The following is a 19811-nucleotide window of genomic DNA, read 5'->3' as shown; positions in this document are numbered from 1 at the left end:
TGGGAATCGGGGTGGGGGCTCTGAGCCAGTGTCAGTACATTACAAAAACAGCTCTGTAACAAAAACACTAAAAAGAAATAATCTACTTCCCAGAACAACAAATCCCCCACCCCTACCTCCCTGCATGGGGCCCAACTTTGCTGAGTGCCTATCACCCCAACACATTATACAAACATTAGGTGCCTATGGCAGATGCCCAAAGGCCCACCATCCACCCCCCCCAGATTAAAAAGGACATTTGTTACCAAGATCATGAGTTTCATGCATGTCTATTTTGCCTCCATTCACAATGTCAGCCAGTCTGGGATCAGAGGGTAAAGTGCAGACCACACAAATCGATTGTGTTGTGCATCACAAACAGTCTGTTATCTGATGGCACTCAGTGTCCACAAGACAGTCCCTGCTGAGCCCACTGGAAGGGTGTAGGTCAAGCTGTTTGATGCTGTGGTGAGCTCTGATGTTGCCATTGTCTTCCTATTTGGGAGTCCAGTCCGGGTCACCATTTTCACATCATTGTTGTCTGGATTGTGATCGAGCCTGCGACCCACCCACTGTCCTCCAACCGTCCAGCCAGTTCCAGGTCACTTCAGGGGTAGTGAAGTACAATGTCTTGCCGTCTGCCACCACTTGTAGTTTTGCTGGGATAAGCATGGAACATTTTATCTCACAGTCCCTCAGGGCCTTTTTGACTTTGAGCATAAAGTCTGGGAAAAAGGTGGTGGTGGCATTTTCCAACTTTACTGGCGGGGCACTGCGGGCAGTTTGTAATATAATGTCATGGTCATTGAAAATCCTGGCTAGGATTGGGCGAGACGGTGAACCTGGTTTCAGTTGGGAGCCAGGGTCATGATCACCCCCTTTGACTGAGAAATAATTTGAGAGGCCACGGGGTTGCAGCAATTTGAGTATGAGGTCCTCCACAAATAGGTCAACTGCTGGTCCCTCGGCTCTCTTGGGAACCCAGATTGTTCAAACATTGTTTAATCTCAAGCAGCCTTTGGAGTCTTCCAGCTCTGCTTCTAGAGCCACAGTGGTTGTATGCAGCTCCTTGACTTGCTTCTTTAGAGTCCCTGTCTTGGTCTTAAGGGTATTGAACAAATCCTCTGTATTCATCATATAGGTTCCCATATTACGGTGGTCATCTCTCACAAGTGTGACTTCTGGGGAGACAGAGTCTATTTTGGCATCAACGAACATCCTAAATTGCTGCCATCATGTTGTTAAGTGTGAGTGTTTCAGCCCCTGGACATGGGTAATCCGTAGTAGTCTGGGTCATGGGAGCAGCAGTTGAGTCCCTGTGGAGTGCGCATTTATTGAGTTTGGTTTGGTCAGCACTACAAGCACCCTACCACCAGTCATTGTTGCAGGGTCTGTCCCTCAGGCTCCCAGCAGCGAAATATGGGTAGGGAGAAGGAAGGGGGGGTCACCGTGGTAGTTGCCACCACCAGCCAAGTGAGTAACCCCATCCAAGGACACGCCTTGCGGCTTGTCGGTTTTCCCACTACTAGCATTCCTGGACCTCTCATGTCCATCACTCACAATATGAGGGTGGTGGCAGAGAATGTGTGCCGATGCCTTGCCATGATAGCTTCTCTTCTTTGCAGTGGATTCGAAAGGTGGTGGGCCTCAAGACAGATGCAGCATCGAGGGACGTGTTCGCAGCTTAACTTGGTGACTAGCAGCAGATAGCACAGGGAAGCAGTCTGGAGGTGATCTGTTGCTGGGATATGCTTGAGGGGGGAGATATGGACGTATTGAGGAGTATCACTTGCGACCGGGCCTCCCAATGAATGCTTGCTCCCTGTCTCACAGCTGCTAATGCGGAGTGCTCTGTGCCCCCGTGATAAGTGGTGGCAATCGCCCTCCACTAATGAGAAAGTCAGGAGGGAGTATTTGTCACAGGGCCTGGGGACCCTCACAGCATTTCATTTTGGACAATGGCCCCCCACTGTACTCATGTATGCCCTTGTGAACACTGATCATCTCCTAGGGTGGCTCTCCACTTCTGTTCAGGCTCAGAATCATGGCAAATGCAAATACAGCATCACTGCACTTCGTGTGCAGCATCTAACTGCAGGCAATGGGGGGCCTGGCATTCTCTTCTGGGCACTGCGCAGAAGGGTCTCAGTGTGCAAATATGCTCCAGACTCCTTGCAGGGAGCTCCACTGGGGTGTGGGACATGTTGAGGAAGATCAGGGCTTCATTGGATGAGGCCATGCTTCACCGCAAGCCGCATTCGCAGAGGTGCGGAATTGCCCACAGGCAGCTCCGCAAGTCTCTCAAAACTTTGCTGGGGGGCAGCTTCTCACCTTTCTAAGTGTCACAGGCCAACTTGAGTGCAGGGCACTAGGTGGGAAGAAATTTGCACTAGGCTGCCAGAGGCAACGTTGAATCGCATGTGGCTCCTCTCAGTCTGACGCAGCACCTGCTGGCAACACCTACATGCAAGGCTGCAGCTCATCGATGCCACCTGGCCCTCGCTCTGGATCACCATTGCGCACAGATAAAGATTTTTTTGGTATCTCTGTGACCAGGAGCAATTGAAACTTGAGCTATCCTGGCACCGGGGATGGATGGTGTAGCGGATGTTGGGGATAGGTATGATGGGCGATGGGAGCCGCTTCAGCAAGCAGCCATCTTGCATGGTAGTTGGCCCCTGTAAGAGGAAAGTTGATTCAGAGACGTTTTGCTAACCATGTCATCTATTAGTAGTTCTTAGACTGCGATGGGTGAGAACCACGCATCAGAAAAGTGTGTTTCTTCACGCAATAAATAAGAGTTGTCACAGTTCAAGGCACTCTGTCTCTGAAAAGTGGGGGAGTTGCCCCGTTTATGGTTAGATACTATTCTAGTGTAATAGAGCTACCCACTTTCTCTTCTAGCTTCTCATTGCAGCATGCTCTTCAATCAAAGCCTTCATGCTGTTTTGTTTATCAAACTACTCCCTTCTGGGTGAAAAGGTCTTCGGGTATTCACTAAAACGTTAGGAGTAGCAGCTGCAACATCATGTGCTGTTTTACCTCTTATGACCCTTTATTCCAATCTTAGCTCTCTTGTTTGGTGCTGAGGTGTTAACGAAACAGCAAGAAGTGAAAAGTAGATGCATTTATCATCTTTTCCTGCAGCTTCTGTCATCAGCCCTGAGATCAAAGGTAGCAAAAGGGTGCCAGGAGTACTAAAGTGTACGCTTGGGTCAGATGTCCCAGCCATGAATAACTGACATACAGAGTAACAATTTGATAATTTCCAGACACTTGGGGGCATATTTATGAGCCCCTAGCGCCACCAGAATGTCACTTTATGTGATGCTCCGGTGGCGCTATGCCCTGAACCGTATCTACAAGGTGGCGTTAAGCAACTTTTTGTGGGATACAAATACAGCCCCTTCACATGCAGCACCTTGCACGTAAGAGGCATGCAATGGGTGTTGCTATGGGTGTGCCACAGCAACACCCATTGCATTTTGACACTGCCCCAGATTTACGAGTTTTTGTAAACCTGAGGCAGCGCCCAAATCTAATGCCACCTCAGGGGTGGCGTTAACAGGGTGTAACGAGGAGGAATATTTTTATTCCTCCTCGTTTTTAGCTTTTTCTATGTGTACTGCATTCTGCAGCATGCATAGAAAGAGCAAAATGCCACAAATGATAGTTTATGTGCGGGAAGGTGTCCCTTCCTGCACATAAACAATCATTTCAAAATGACACTTTGGCACTTTTGTGTGTGCTGCATCCTGCAGCACATACAGAAGTGTCAAATCGCCATTAGTGATTGTTTATGTGCAGGAAGGGACATCTTCCTGCACATAAAAAATCAAACCCCTCAACACAGACATCCTTGCATGATGGCTAGGCAGCACAGTTTAGCGCCAACACAGGGGGAGACACAGGGGTGCGCCGTAGTCTAATAAATACGGCGCATCCCTGTGTTTCTAAAGTGATGCAACGCCGCGCTGCACCACTTTTCAGTAAATCTGGCCCCTGGTCTCATTTCATAGGTAAATTTGGAGTTTGCCTTGAGGAAGATCTTTTTCTATTTATTTATACAGTGGCTTTACATGCTATGCTAGCTTTTGTATGCGTTCAAAATTTGGGAGTTAGCCATGCGCTACTTCATAGTGACAAAGGCAGCGATTTTAGCAATGCCAAGGCTCCTTGCCAAGTATTTTACCCCAATCTCCTAAAACCTTCCAGTGCCCAAAACTCTGCAACATGACATTTCGTTACAAATTAAGGGCTTTGTGTTTTTGATCACAATAAAACTACGCTTTATATAAAATATCAAATCACCATTAACTGATGCTGATGCTCTTTGACTTTTTTGTACCAACTCCAGTTTAGCTTGCGTTTGATGCTAGGTATTTGCATTATTTCATTATTCCTATTTATGAAGATTGATTTTGAAGACCTGGTCCCTACCATACCTCATTTTATCACCTTATATTTAAATTTTCAGTTTCGTTTATCATACATTGTATATTGTTTAATTGTTTTTGATTTCCCATGATGAAGAAAATAATTGTGAATATTTGGCGAAAGGCAAACGTAAAGTGTAATTTTAATCCATATTTCTTGAAACACTACAGAATCATTTTGAGAGGACGTACTAAAAATTATTGTACACTTTGGGGTGTCAAAGTATGGAAATGATTCATATTTTGGCAGCTGTTTATGTCCATTTACATATTGCTCGACATTATGGGCATGCTTTCACCAACCTTTGGAGCTTTTTATCATCAGGGTCTTTAAAAACATCAAGGTTATTTGCGGCAACAATGTACAATATTAAAAACGAAACCGTTCAATAGTATTTTTATTTGTGACATATTCTTTCAGATGGAGTTTCGAAAACGGACTGAAAGGCAAACTACTTGCCTTCCACCTTTTGACATTTTTTCCATGTTGTTCCTTGTCCGGACTGTGACAATGAACATACAGGTTTCTCCACTTTAGTCACAAGAAATGTTACCCCTCGCTATGCTGGGACCCCTATCCAGGTGTCCCTATTCACAGTAAGAGGCGTTTCACCCGTGTTTTGTTCGTGTTGGTACAAATCTATGCAACTGGACACTGTGTAACATGTGAAACTTCCTTTAAGATATTCACATAAAGTATCCCCGGTTGAGCGAACAAGGAAATACAATGCTTACACACCAGTTTTATAGATTGTACTAGCATCCTTATGAGAAAAGCACCTTACGCATTGGTAGATCAAATCACATTTCCCTACAATGGCCTACTTTTAAGCTCTGCAACTTAGATTCCTAAAGATGCCCTGTTCACCCTTTTAACTGCCTCTTGCCTGCCCTCCTCCTGCTTGTACCCCCATGCAATTGAAATTCATGTTAGAGTCTCTCCCACACATGTAGCTCTCCCCTTGTATCAAATGCTCTCTTCTGATATTATTGTTTCCTTCCTAAAGGTTCACTTCAGGGTTGCACTGCGACTTGATATGCCCCTGAGAATTCTAGCTTGAGTTCAGTAGTTTCAATATGTATAATGTTCAGGCAATATCAAGAGCCCTGCCTGCTAAAGGGTCGCCTCGTTTTCTTAACTTTGGAAAACCCGTTTTTGGACAATAAATATCACAGTTCAAGTTAAAATGCACCTAAAAGATGGATATAAAGGATAAACTAACTGAGATTGCTTCAATCTATGGCGGATTGCTGAAAAGTGTAAAAATAAAAGCACATTATTAGTATGTTTGTCCATCATTTCACTCTGCAAAGATTCAGAGAGTGTGTTAGGCAATATAAATCCGAGCATGTGTTATGTGTATTTGCCAAAAAGACAACAGACAATTTGACTATGGATGTATACAAACCTCGAAGCAAAACTCTCCTAAATAAGCTTCCAAAGTATTAGACATATGCGAAGAAACATGATAAACAAACTAACACACTATGATTTTCATAATAAGGGTAGTAGTTTTCAAAGATTGATAATGTTGTTTTGCTTAATGTAATCTCTGCCTTCTGTGGAGGAGATGAATGCTATTGATGCTGTACAGCATCCCAGGAAAGAGCAAACTCAAGGAGCTGGTTTATATATGGTTGGCATCTGTTAATCCATCGAGATGTAGAAGAGTGGATAATTCTCCATTGAAGGATCCTACACCCGAGGAAAATCTGTTGGCATAAGTATAGCTTTTATGTTACTCATTTGGCCAGAATATTCCTACTCTCGTCCTCTGCATTTTACACAATCCACCCACGGAGGACTCGTTATTCCCTCTACAAATTGGTGAATTTACATTTCAACCAAAATACACATCAGCCTCAAGCCTTCAGATGTTATTTTGCACTCAGCTTGTTTGACTTACTTAACAGGCGAAAAAAAGAGAAACATTGGTTTTACCCGAAAAGCAACAGGTTAAGTTTGGGGTGAGTGGATAAAAATATGGTAGTTAAAAAGGATGGAAACACACAGTTTCAGCTCTCAACGTGGATTGATTCTGTCCTGGCTTTGAGCTCAAAGTTCCACATTATTGTCGTTGCCAGTGTTGTCCAACTGCATGGCAATATTTCGAACAGAGCAATAGCAAGTCTGAAGAAGTCCATCAAGTCTGTTTGAGCTACACATTTTAAAATTGTTGGGATGGCAGGGAGTGCAAAATGATGGCAAGGGTCGGTGGCATAACAAAACTTGAGCCCCCCCCCTGCAATGTACATGGAGGAGGCCCTTCCGAGCTCACTCTGGAGCTTGCAGGCAAGGGTACTGTGGTGAGGGGGCCCTCTGGAGCTCGGGGATCCCTCCCGCACTGAGGGGGCTTTGGGGTCCTTTGTTACGCCACTGCAAAGGGTCAAGGAGGGAAGTGGGCTAGGGAGTATGAAAAATGAATCTAATGATGTTCGACTTTTCTGAGTATTCAAAGAGAATATTTTCTATAATTCTTGTTCTTTGATGTAACCCTTGTTCAGTGGTTACTTATGACCCAACGTACTAAGCTGCTAAATCTCTGCCGAGAGCAGAGCACAGAACGCTTCCAGGAACTTACCAGAGACTTCATATGTTTAGCAGAGAAGGAGTGCTTGATGTGCTGCCCAGCAGCCACTTGTTAAACCCTGTGCTTTGTGAATGGCTGGGCGCCCTCACTGTCTGGATTGTCCAAGCTTGCAGTGAACAGGATTGGTGTTTTCCAAGCCAATTGGAGGGCCAAACATAAAGAGCATTTGCACAACTGCAGAATTCATTGAGAAGGATGTCAAACTTGGGCTTCTTCGTTGCGCAATGAACACCATAAATTCCATGAAAAGGCTAGGACAAACTTATTACCAGTGCATTAAAATAATGGTCTGTCTTTAGGAAGTTGTTCAAGTTCCCCGTAGAAGATGAAGTAAAGAAATGTCAGTCCACATATGAATAATCTATTTACGATGCAATCACAAGAGGAAATGCATCAATGCAATCCGTTCCATATTTTTTCATCACATTCTTTGTCCCTTTGCTACTATGTTTATCCTTGATTTTAAATTCTAGGAGGTGGAACTTCAACTTGATATTACTGTTGGATAATATGCTTGGCTCTTTTCTCTTCTGTGATGCCTCGCTAGTCACCTACGTGTTAACCTTCATCTGCAATCAAGAGCTACATGACTGTCTGGGTGTTTTTTACCCTTTGTGATATTTCCTCCTAACTGGGAACATCTTAGGGAGAGACTTGTCACCTTTCACGTATACTATTCTATGTAGGTGGTTACTGGGGTATCACCCTTTCATCAGGCAACCTGAAAGTGACTGAAAGGGGCTCCTCAGCATCCAGCCCTTGACATAATTTCAGGTCACAAACAATGGCCCTCATTACGACCCTGGCGGTATAGAACCGCCAGGGCCGCGGGACGCGGTGGCACCGCCGACAGGCCGGCGGTGCCCCGCGGGGCATTCTGACCGCGGCGGCTTAGCCGCGGTCAGTAAAGGGAAACCGGCGGTCTCCCGCCGGTTTCCCGCTGCCCCCAGGAATCCTCCAAGCCGGCGCAGCTTGCTGCGCCGGCTTGGGGATTCCGACTCCCCCTCCCGCCATCCAGTTCCTGGCGGTTCTCCCGCCGGGAACCGGATGGCGGGAGGGGGAGTCGCGGGGCCCCGTAAGAGGGCCCCTACAAGTATTTCACTGTCTGCTTGGCAGACAGTGAAATACGTGACGGGTGCAAATGCACCCGTCGCACCTTCCCACTCCGCCGGCTCGATTACGAGCCGGCATCCTCGTGGGAAGGTCGTTTTTCCCTGGGCTGGCGGGCGGCCTTTTGGCGGCCGCCCGCCAGCCCAGGGGAAAACTTGAAATACCCGCCGCGGTCTTTTGACCGCGGCGCGGTATTTTGGAGGGCGGAATTCTGGCGGGCGGCCTCCGCCGCCCGCCAGAATCAGAATGAGGGCCAATGTGTTGTTTGTTGCACACAGACTTGTTTGTGATTTGGGCTTCATTTTGAAATGCGATTGTTGTACTAATCAAAATCTCATGCCTCATTCATACCTATGAGGCATGAGGCATAGAGGAGGCTTGTGAGGGACAGCACTATTCCATCCTTCTGTTCTCATTTGTTGCAAAATCCTTAAAGGTACAGGGTCTGTTGGAAAAATATAGGTTCACGTTGGAAATGTCATTGAGGTAAACATTCAATACTTCCCTCAACTGCTTTTTGTGTCCTGTGGTCATCTGTCACAGCTCAGAGAGTGGAAGTTTTACAGAAGGGACAGTTTCCGTTTTGTAAATCGGACACCACTCCAACTTGGGATGCCGGTATCTGTTTTATAATTCACAACCGCTATTGTAGTTGGAAGTGTCATACCAGTTCTCCCGGGCCTATGGAAATTGGGAGCAACCGGACAGTACTTGTGGCAAGTATTGCCTTTTGTCCCTGAACTTTAGGTAGCAGAAACTACTATTAATTAATGAATAGCCAAAACATCCTTTTTCTGTTTATATCTAACGGGTAGCAAAATCCAGCAGTCAAGGCTTAATTGTGTCTGGTTATGTGAGGGTAAAATGCATAGATATAGCTAAAACATGAATAATGACCGTTTTTTTTTTTTTTTTTTAACTGGTTGCTTGGACGAACAATACAGGCAAAGAGACTGACCTCCAGATACTTGCAATATTAGATCTGGTGGCAACAAACATTCTACTCTCTATTCCAGTTTTATTGCACACTTATCCTATTTTATGATGGGGTATGCTGATCCCGCATGCATCATGTATATTTCTCTTTCACAAAGAGTTAACCACATACCAGCCTTGTATTATACGTCTCTCAATTAAGGCCCCTTTTTCCAAGACTCTGGCTTCTACTGATTAATTTGTTCCACTTATGCAAGTCCACTATTACACATACATTCTATTTGTTAAATGCCTGTCATTAGACACACTAGAAAAGTGTCTTCTGGAGACATTCTCAGAAAACACCTTTCCCAATGTGATTGCAAAACATTTGATGATGTAATGTACATGTTTCTCTCACACCGAAACAACTCACCCCCTGTGTATGTAATACTTACTGAGCTCCTCATCTATAGGAATGATGCTGGCAATTACCTCACCTAAAATGGGATCACCCTTGACCCCATAGTCTGTCTTGATGTCTGTGCTTTTCCATTATATGTCCCGTTCATCCTGAAATTCCCTAAAATGCAGAAACAAGTTCATCTCCGTTCTCATTCCCCCATCAATCCATCAGTTCACATTTTGCAGGGTAAGATAAACCATCTTAGTCCCTATTCGAACTCCTCCCGTTCATTCCCAACTAATGTAACTGAGGTGAAGTTGATGTTTGGTACTGAAAGGAGAGTAACTGGCCCAGCAGTGGTAATACTGGTTCGCAAAGGGTATCAGTATTAGTTTGTACTGTCATTTCTGTAGGACTGATAGGTGACCAAACGAGGGCTATGCATCTCAGGGTTTTCTGTATTTCTGTTGTTTGTTGGCATGACGGAGTGTATGTATAAGGGATGACATGTAGAAGAGTTTGGAGCTACCTACTGCTGAGGTCCTGTGATGCCATTAACAGGATGGTCATGTGGCATGGTCAGTGAAGAAGGCATCAGGAGTTGGGAGTTGGATCTTGACATGTAAGGGAGGCAAAAATAGATGAGAAGGGCCAGAGGTCGGAATGCCAATTTCATGTAACCTGGGTGCACAGAGCAGGCGTTAAAAGGAGACACCATTATTTTGCATTGGATGCAGCACCACTTTTCTTAAATATGCCCTTAGGTGTTTTTGGGAACCAAAATTACTAACTCATTAACAGTTGGGGATGGGTGGTAGACCATGAGAAAAGTTTTATTTCAGGTGAGCCACCAAGTTTCACTTCAGTTAAGTGAATGCTTATTCCAAGTGTTACTGAAAGAATCATTTTATGAGTAGCGCAAATTAAGATATATCCTAGAACTAGTGCACTTAGTATAAATGACACAACAATAATAAGGTGCGAAACTATAACCAAAATGTGTTGGTATCAATCATTTATTAACCCCTGACATGCGGTGGTTCAGACATTGATGTCCTCCACATTACATTTATAGTATGGTACATGTAAACATCTCATTCTCCACACAGAGGCGTAATATCTCCACTGCTAGCATCAAGAGGATTTTCTTTTTGTAAAATTATTAGGGGCTTTTTTCGCATCCCAAGTTTATTTTTGTTTCTAGTGTCTGATGATCAGTGTGCTTAATGATGTTGACTGCTGAGCCCCCATGAGTACCAGTTATTGCAGGAGAGGTACAGCTAGAAAAGGGACACTATCCTCTTCAATTGGTTCCTCTCCCTAGTGGACCCTTGTTTCGCATAAGAGGGCATTCCCTAAGCAGGGATCCACTCAGTAGACACCCAGGATTGCCTTGTTGGTGAGGGAGAGGCTCCAACAGGTATGAGTAAGTGGCTCTTCCTTAAAAGTAAAAAAACATTTTCAGTCTTGGACAGCTTTTCTGTACCCCTGTAGCAAATTGGCCCCCAAGTGGCTCTCCTTCTCAATTCTGTGCAATTCTGAAACCTAGAAACCCAGGAGAATTAAGGGCGGTTTGCCTTGCATAGATCTCATCACGTTTTAACCAGAATGCCCAGAGAACAGCCTCAGATTGGCCAATTGGACAGTATGCAATGCCAGATGGGATGGTCTGGCAGGACAATGTATGGGACAGTTCTGCAGATGAGCGGGGCAGCTTTGTGGGGTGGAGGACCAGTTTTGTAGCTTTGTTGTGCCATTTTGAGCATCTATTTATAATGACTCGGATGAAGCAGCACTCATCACTACACAGGCATTTGTGCTGGGCACACTGGACAGCATGGGCCTGGACATAAGGAATAGTGGGGTTGCATTACATCATATCTGGTGTTCTGTGATAGGTGGTGCAGCTGTAATTTGAAAATACATTTACTGCCACATGGACATGGCCCACCTTGAGAACCACACACACCTTCCACGCATTTTTCAGTATCTGACTCTATCCCATCTCAAGTCAGTCAGGGCTCTGAATGTGTCAGTGAATGCCCTTTGCCAAATTTTACCTTATGTACCAGCTGCAACAAATTGGAGGTGGATGGGCTGGTCAGTAGGCAAACAGGCTGCTGGCAATAGCTCGCACAGCACAATTTCTATTGCAGTGTAAAGAGAGAGTTGCCTTCTGTCTAGCAGGTTCAGTCATACAGGGCTGTGGGGGGCACGTGGCACAGTAGTGGACAAGTTGTTGAGCTAAGTAGACCAAGAGAGGAGCAAGTCGGGAAGGCTGAGTGAATTCACTCATTCACTAATAATTACTTACTGCTTGTGTGATTGAGCATACCCACAACCAATCATAACAGTGTAAAACAGTGTCCATCATGTCACATCAAGTGAATGGTGATATTACAATTCCCTCCCTTCCTAGGGTTGTAAATGCTTCAAGAATCTACACTAAAGTTGGTTGACTGTAGAGGACGTGGAAGGAAGGTAACATTGTATAACAGAGTTGTGCAATGACAGTTTAGGGTCATTGCTTAGGCACCCATTAGGTACCCATCACATTCAGAGAAGTAATACGGGTACCTGCTATTCAATGATTTTAAATGCCTGTGGAAGGAGAAAGTAGAGTTCATTTATGTCAGGATGAACCTCGTCAGGTATTTGATAATGTTACAGTGTTGAAGGTGCTATAATAGCTAATTTGATTAATGCATACACTGCAGGGACCCGTGTACAATGTTATGGCCAGAGATATGAAGCTTAGCAGGACCACTCAAGTCTTCTATACTTTTGAGGACTAAAAATGAGTCTAATTGAGCTGGATAACACTACACATATTTTAACAAATCAAGCTACAGTGTGCACTTTGTTCCAGAGCTTGGAATAGTTCTTCCCTGATATTTACCGATGTTGACTCAAACCCCTTCTACATCTGAATCCAGACTGAAAGTAACTGAGAGGGCCATTTGATTTTAGGTTTGAGGAAAATTGATGGCTGAGTAATATTTCACATACAATTGCAGTACAAGATAAGCAAGGCATAGTTTTGATTAGACGCAACAGTGCATTGAGAGACAGGCTAATCACGTTTGCATTCCAAACATCCCATGAGTTACCCTTCTGATAAAAGCACTTTAGTAAACTCAATAAATACAAATCCATATATTGTCAGGAATGTTTCTTAAATGGCATGAATGCTTTTCTAAAACCATAATCATTGACTGTTGAGAACTTGCAAAGAGGGGTAGGACAGACAGGTACTGTTGGGTAAGAGTCAAAGGCCATGGACAGTGAAAGAGATGCTCTGTCTTAGTGTACCAACTTGATAGGTGAAGAAGACAAGGAGGTTGTCACACGGCCTTAATTGAGGGCACCCAGAGACTTGTTTTCAGATAAGGGGATCCCAGCTTTAAAAAAATGAAAATATTATTTGATTGGTTATCAACCTCAGTAACATGGGATTGAAAATGTTCTTTCCTAAATCTGGTGCAAGCTGGATTGTAGCTCTGGAGTGCAAGCAGTGTAATGAGATAATAGCTCAGATCTACAAAGCATTTAATGATTGTGTGATTAGGCCTCTGGTTGGGTAGGAGCCCATGAGTATCTAATGCATAAATTACAAACTTTTCAACATGTTTTATGATTTTCTCAGGTACCTTCAAATGAGGTATATGAAATCAGCAGGTTAGAGTTTATTTAAGAGTATGTGAAATGCAGTATTCAGGACCCTGTAGATCTAGGGAGGTAAGGTGCTTTTCTTCCTTAAGAACCTCCTACAGAATGATCATCTGAGAAGGCTGATTTCTTAGAAACTTGTTGAGTTTTCACAGGTCCAGGATCCTCCTTCATTTGTCTGTCTTATTTTCCTCACATATAAGAGCCTTGAATAGAAGCCTGGAATCCTCTAGGCCTGTGGCATCTTCTTGATTGCTTCCTTGAGTTACAGTAGACTTTTCTGCAGCTCATTTTATAAATGCAGACGGTGTAACTTCCTGGGTGGATTAGGAGGTGGTTGCAAATTGCAAGACTTGGAGTATCCAACAGTTGGGGGTAATATTAATATCTGCTGCTATACAGGGTTTTTACCTCTGTCTGAGTTGTGGTTAGTGGGGCGGGCAACACAGGGAAATCATTATTTGCCACAATCTTTTGTGTGCAAATGCCCCTTTTCTTTCCTGCGCTCACTGGAATGTTTGACATCTTTTGCCTCTGCCTATGTATGGAATAACATTGATCAGAGCCAGAAAATATACTGGATTGATATTGATGATCTTGTCCTCCCTTTGAACTACAGGCTCCTCTGTAAGCTTGGGATAATTTTGAGCCTCAAAAGGACAATGAAGTGGGTTGTGCATATTGCACATCGCCTCTCAGTGTTCCATATCTGTGTTTGCTTTAATGCCCACTAGCATGTTATTCGCGTATTTACCAAATAAAGCTTGGCCAACAATGGGCATGATTCCTATTTTGGAATGCACCTCCAAACAAACAAAGGTATACCTAAATCAGCATTTTCACCTGTTATACCTGTCAGCCTTGGGGTGGTCTTTCCCTAAACTCTTTGCCTTCACCCTTCCTATTTTTGTTCTGTTGGCCTTAAGACTCTGCATACTTTACAACTGTTAATCAGTGCTAAAGTGCTTGTGATTTTGCCCTAAAACATAGTGGTATTGGCTTATATCCAATTGGCACATTCAATTTACTTGTAATTCCCTAGTAAAGTAGTATCACATGTGACTAGGGCATGGAAATGAAATGCTACTGGTGGGCATGGAGCACTTATTGTGCCACCCACTTAATAAACCCTTCTAAATATGCTTCAGACCTTCCATTGCAGCCTGTGTGTACAATTTTTAAACTGCCATTTTGACATGTTAAAATAAGCCTTTTGCCAGGCCTAAACCTTCCTTTTTTAAGATATGTAAGTAACTATACACAGCCCAGTCTTTTTTAAGACATATACGTGGCCATATACAGCACAGATGGCATGGTACAGTGTATATAAAACGTTGGACGTGTGCTTTTCAGTTTTACATGTCCAGGTAGTCAAAAACTCCTACATTAATTTTTCATTACTACAAGGCCTACCTCTCCCATAAGAAAACATTGGAGTTACCTTATTACATTTAATATGTTGTAACTTCGAATGAGGAACAGGTAGACATAATTTCCTTTAATGGTGGTAAATTTGGATGATTTTATATCACAATTGTGAAAAAGCTACTTTCAGAAAGATGGCATTTCCAGGTCACAACCATTTGGTGTCCGCTGCCTGTATTCTATACCACATGGCTAGGTATAGTTGGAAGTTGGTCTTTGTGTACTGCTCCCAGACAATGAGACAAAGGGATGAAGGCGAGGAGCTATCACCTACCACACTTGCACATCTCAAAGGCTCTGCTTGAGCACACTAACAAAGGGTTTGACACTAGTGTTTTGTGCCCCTAGACACGTTGGGCTGGGGCAAGGAGGCACGAAATTCCAAGCACCTCTTGGGGGTGGAATCCTCTGGAAACTTCTCCCACTTCAAAGTGTGCACCAGGTATAAATACTGGCCCTCAGACACCAACTTTTCAGTACACATTTGGACCTGTGGACTCCACCAGGAAGAAGATTGCTGTGCTGCTGAAAGATCTCCAACTCTGCTGGACTGCTTCTCTGAAGGGCTTCTGTCCTGTTGCACTGTTGCTTTTGTGAGAAGGATTGGACCTGCATCCCTAAACCCAGGACCCCAGAGTGACTCCAAAGGCTAGTGGCTTGCCTACGGATCAGAAGCCTGAGTGACATAACTGCCATCCCAAAACCTTGAACCCAGCACCTGGACTCTGTGAGTCCTACTTGGCCAAGTGATGTCACCCTAATTCTGCACCCTTGTAGACCTAGAAGAACCGATGCATTTCTTCTGCTATACGGCTATACAAGTATAACTGACGCATTGCCTCTGCTGCATGGGCATTCCAGGTACGAGGACTTTGCATCATGCTCACAGGCCTCAGCATCATTGGAACTGTAGTTGTGCAATGCATTCCCAAAGTAGACCCTTGCATTGAAAAGTCTCTCTTCGGTGGCAGCTTCAGTGACGATGCAGGACCTCACATTGCAGCTTTGCAACTCCTCAAAACTGATGATGCATGTCCCACCTGGACCTCGCATCATCTTGCCTGCACGACGCATCCTCAACGTGGGACTCTGCAACTCTTTGCAACTAGGATTTAAGGTACTCTGGTTCAGTGGGTCTAACTAGCTCCCTGTAGCCAGCCTATGCTCCATCGCAGTGGGCCAGAACTTGTACTGGTCAACTGTAATCAGATACCCACAGTTGGTACTTTGTGCACTTTGGCATTATTTTCACTTAAATCGTTAAAATTGCTTCACTCCAATTTTACTGATAGGATTTTTGTGGTTTTTGTTTTAAATTATCTACTGAAATGTACTCTATTTTTCTAATTTGGTGTGAGATTTTTCTTGTGTTGCGTTTTCACTTTATTACTGTCTGAAGTGATGCATAAATAATTTACACAATGCCTCTAAGTTTATCCTGACTGCTCTGTGCAAAGCTACCAGAGAGTTTATCATAGGTTAATTTGGGTTTTTGCTTGTGACTACACCCTGAAAAGAACTGTGGCTACTGCTTGAGTAGGGTTTCACCTGCCCCAAACAGCAACCAAATTTCTTATATCACTCGAACACTGTGGCTCATGCCAGTTGATGAAAACCAGAATTTAACATATCCACATCCATAGTCACAACTTAGACGGCAGCACAGTTGCTGTCTCATTCATTGGCTATGGATGTAGGTTCTTCTCAGTTCTCCTCTGCGATTAAATCATGGTGTGGTGTCAAAAGATTGCCAATATGTTTCCTGCCTTTTCACCACCATTGAGTTAACTTTCTACCACAGATTACCTATTTGCCTACTGTCTGTGTCCAGGGGAGTGGAGCTAGGCATATTGGGATTTTGAAGTGTCTTTGGGCTCCTGCTAAGATCCAATCCAGTTTGGAGAGTCTCGATAGGCATGTGGCTGCAGAGTCAGGTGCTCTGTATTTTTTCTCATGGTATGGCACAGTCACCAGAATAGTCACTGGAGTGTCATGAGTTTTAACCCTTCCTCCCATACATAATCAGGATATGGATTAACTTTGATGTTTTTCTTGGCTGTTCCATGAAGTCGTACAAGGGCCACCATTGCCCAATGAAAGACATTGGCAGGTCATATTTCATGAGTAACCTTTCAAAAAAGTAAGGAAAGAGGGGATGTCATCAGGGTGAATCCAGCTGTGTTGGTATTTCATCGCATTCCTCCTTGCCCTGGTGTTCACTTTCTTCATCTCTATTGTGCTTCTGGTCCTCACCTGGTCTTCCTCTCCTGGGCGGATCCTCATCTATGTCTAGAGGGGTTGGAGAAACAAGTTGTGGCACAGGTGAGTCTTCTGGTTGTGGGAGGAGCATAGGTGGCTGAGGTGGAAGTGGTACAGAAAGTTGCTGCTGAGACAGAGCAGAGGGTTGCCTCAGTGGTGTGTAGTTGATCTGAGAGACTAGCTTATGCAAAGTCTCCAGTACCTACTGGAAGGTCTTTATAAAGGGAACTGGCACGTACATTGCAGGTGGTTCTCTATAGTGGTATGCTGGTGCATATTGACATGGAAATTCTGAAACCCACGGATGGACAGCCCTGTAGAGGGTACTAATCATAGCACTGCTGAATACAGAAATGTTCCTCTGTATCTCTGCCTTGCGGTCACCGTCCATTTTCCTCTTCTTCATACACTGGTATGCAGTGGACATTGAGCTGAGACAGGATGTAAGCCTTTTCCATTGTACACTGTACATTGTTCTTGTTCATTGACATCAGCCTCCAACTTTGAATCTAGGATGCTGCCTGGCAGACAGCGTTGACTTTTAGCAGCCAGTGCGATTAGGAACCAGGCACTTTGTTGATGATAGGAATGAAATGTCACCTGCTGTTAACAGGGACTTCCACAGAGTAGCTGTTGATATGCACTGATGTGGTCATCATCGACATGGTCATCATCCAAGTGGTCATCAATGAAGTCTTTGACTAATTTGTCATCAACAGGACCATAGTAATTAAGGTCCTGAGTGTTGAAGCCATCAATGATGAGGTCTTTCTGCTCATTAGCATGACGGTTGTAGGTGGCATTGCAGATGAAGGAGTGACCAAGGTCGTTCTCAGAGATGTAGTGACTGATGAGGTTATTGTCATCAGTGACACTGATGGAAGTGCTATCGATGATGGTAAGTTCTTTATTGACAACAGAAGGATTCATGTTGACACTGGTAGATTTCCCTTGGACAATGGTGTTGGTGGGAAGGCCGACAGGGCCTAGGAAAAGCTGTGTTCTACAACATTTTGTGCAAAGATTGCTCTGCAGCCTTTTTTACACCTTTTGTAGGCAGGGCTTATTTTGCCCCATCTAGTTCAGGAAGTCTAGTGTGCCTGTGTGTTTGTTTGTACCACTTTCGGGGAAGTTCTTTGCGAAAACCCTTTGCACTGATACATCCTGTTGCTTGGTGGCATATCCTTTAGAAGACAAAATCCTCGTCATTTTAATGAGATATCAGATCAGGCTCCTATACTTGTCATTCTGGGTTTTAGATTGAAATGTTTTACAGATGTCACATTGAGAAAACGTATGCAAAGGATATATACAATAAAAGCACTGCAGGTGCAGATCACCAATGTAGATGTTCCTTTGTCTGCAGGCTGATCAGGTGTTGAAGCAAGTTCTCTTCTCCTTATCTGCTATTATACCAGTTGGAATTACCTCACTGGGCCAGAGAATATCAAGAAAATATCCCAAAACTACTCAAAATTGCTTACATGGACAGTTTATTTGCTGATAAACTTTGTTCCTGTACTTCCTGAAAACATCAGCAATTAAAGGTTAAAGTAAAGTACAGCTCACATGGCTTTTTTAGCTCCAGGGACACAAATCTGTATACAGAATTATGTTCATAAACAAGAAGTACACCTTAAATAATTCTACTGTCCTTTGAAGTTGCTGGGCCTGATTCACAAAAGTAAATGTACACTTTTGGTACAAGTTTATCATTTTTTTTGGTATTCGCAAACTACTCGTTAATAGTAATTTTACAGCTGTGGAGTGTCTGCACATAAAACAAGCATTTGCAAAGCAATGGGTCTCTCGTATTTGCTCGAGTTAGAGCTATTAGCATTGTGAACTCCTAACTGGACTTTTCTTGCCACATAAACTGATAATCAAAAGTAAAACAGTTTCCCATATGCGAGCCGACGGTCGCCATGAGTGTGAAGGAGACACAGAAAAGGAAACAGAAGTTCGCGCACAGTGAAATGTAACCAGCAAAAGTAGAATTATCCATGTGACAGGGTCGATGTCATGCAAAGCGCTCAACTACTTCCCAGCGAGATCGAGCTGCGTGGGAAAAAAAAACAAATAGTACAGAAGCCATTCGGAAAACACAGAGCCTTGTATGTTTTCAGTAGTTCACTGGTGCTGTAGAGGAGGGCTAAACACCGGAAAAGGCATGCCGTAGGCATGCCTTTCACTAATGAAATCAAGCAATTTTTAAAAGGCAAGCACACAAACCAACCAAACTGATGGGTGTGGTTAAAAGCCCATAGAGAATTTACAACAGGGGCCAGAGCGCTTGCGCGCGCTCAACCGTAAAAAGGGCAGAGGTATCGCCACTAGTGCGAATCTCCACAACTGTTAACTTTGTGAATCAGGCCCGTACATTTTATTCCAGTTAATCTTACAAATCAGAAAGCCTTGTCTACAGGTTCGAGCTAAATCTGGAAGTAATATCACAATGCAATAATCACGTTGACATTTGTTATTACCTTCAAATTTACAGTTACACATAAATTGAACAAAACATGTGTGTATAATGTGACAACACAAGTTTCCTCATGTGTTTGTGATTTGGCTCTTAAAAAGCCTACTGCTAGTGGAGACCATTTGTGAGATTTCCATGCCATAACTAGGTTTTACTACAAAAATGTTCAGTGATACCTATTGCACATTCATGTCACTAGTTAAAGCCGACAGTGTTCTAAAGCGTATCCTCACAACAACCAGTGCTTGTAGAATATTCATTAATAAGTCATAGCGGTCACCACTTTTCATTCAAGGAAGGAATGCACAGGCCACGCCTGCCGCAATCACTCCTATACCTAAGCCTAGACTCCAGAGATCGGTTTCTTCCCAGGGACTCTGTATGTTTAGTTTTTCTCTTCAGTGTTTAATCATCGTACCACTCCCATATTTCGTGACAACTCAACAAAAACACTTCTGAAGCCCCAGCACTATAAACATTATATCTTAAGAATGAAAGAACAAAAACCACAAGAAAAGCAAGAAATGAAATGAGTCAAC

Source organism: Pleurodeles waltl, chromosome 1_2 (assembly GCF_031143425.1).
Source record: "Pleurodeles waltl isolate 20211129_DDA chromosome 1_2, aPleWal1.hap1.20221129, whole genome shotgun sequence".
NCBI lineage: Eukaryota > Metazoa > Chordata > Amphibia > Caudata > Salamandridae > Pleurodeles > Pleurodeles waltl.
The sequence above is the reverse complement of the archived record's forward strand: the minus strand, read 5'-3'. Positions refer to the sequence as shown.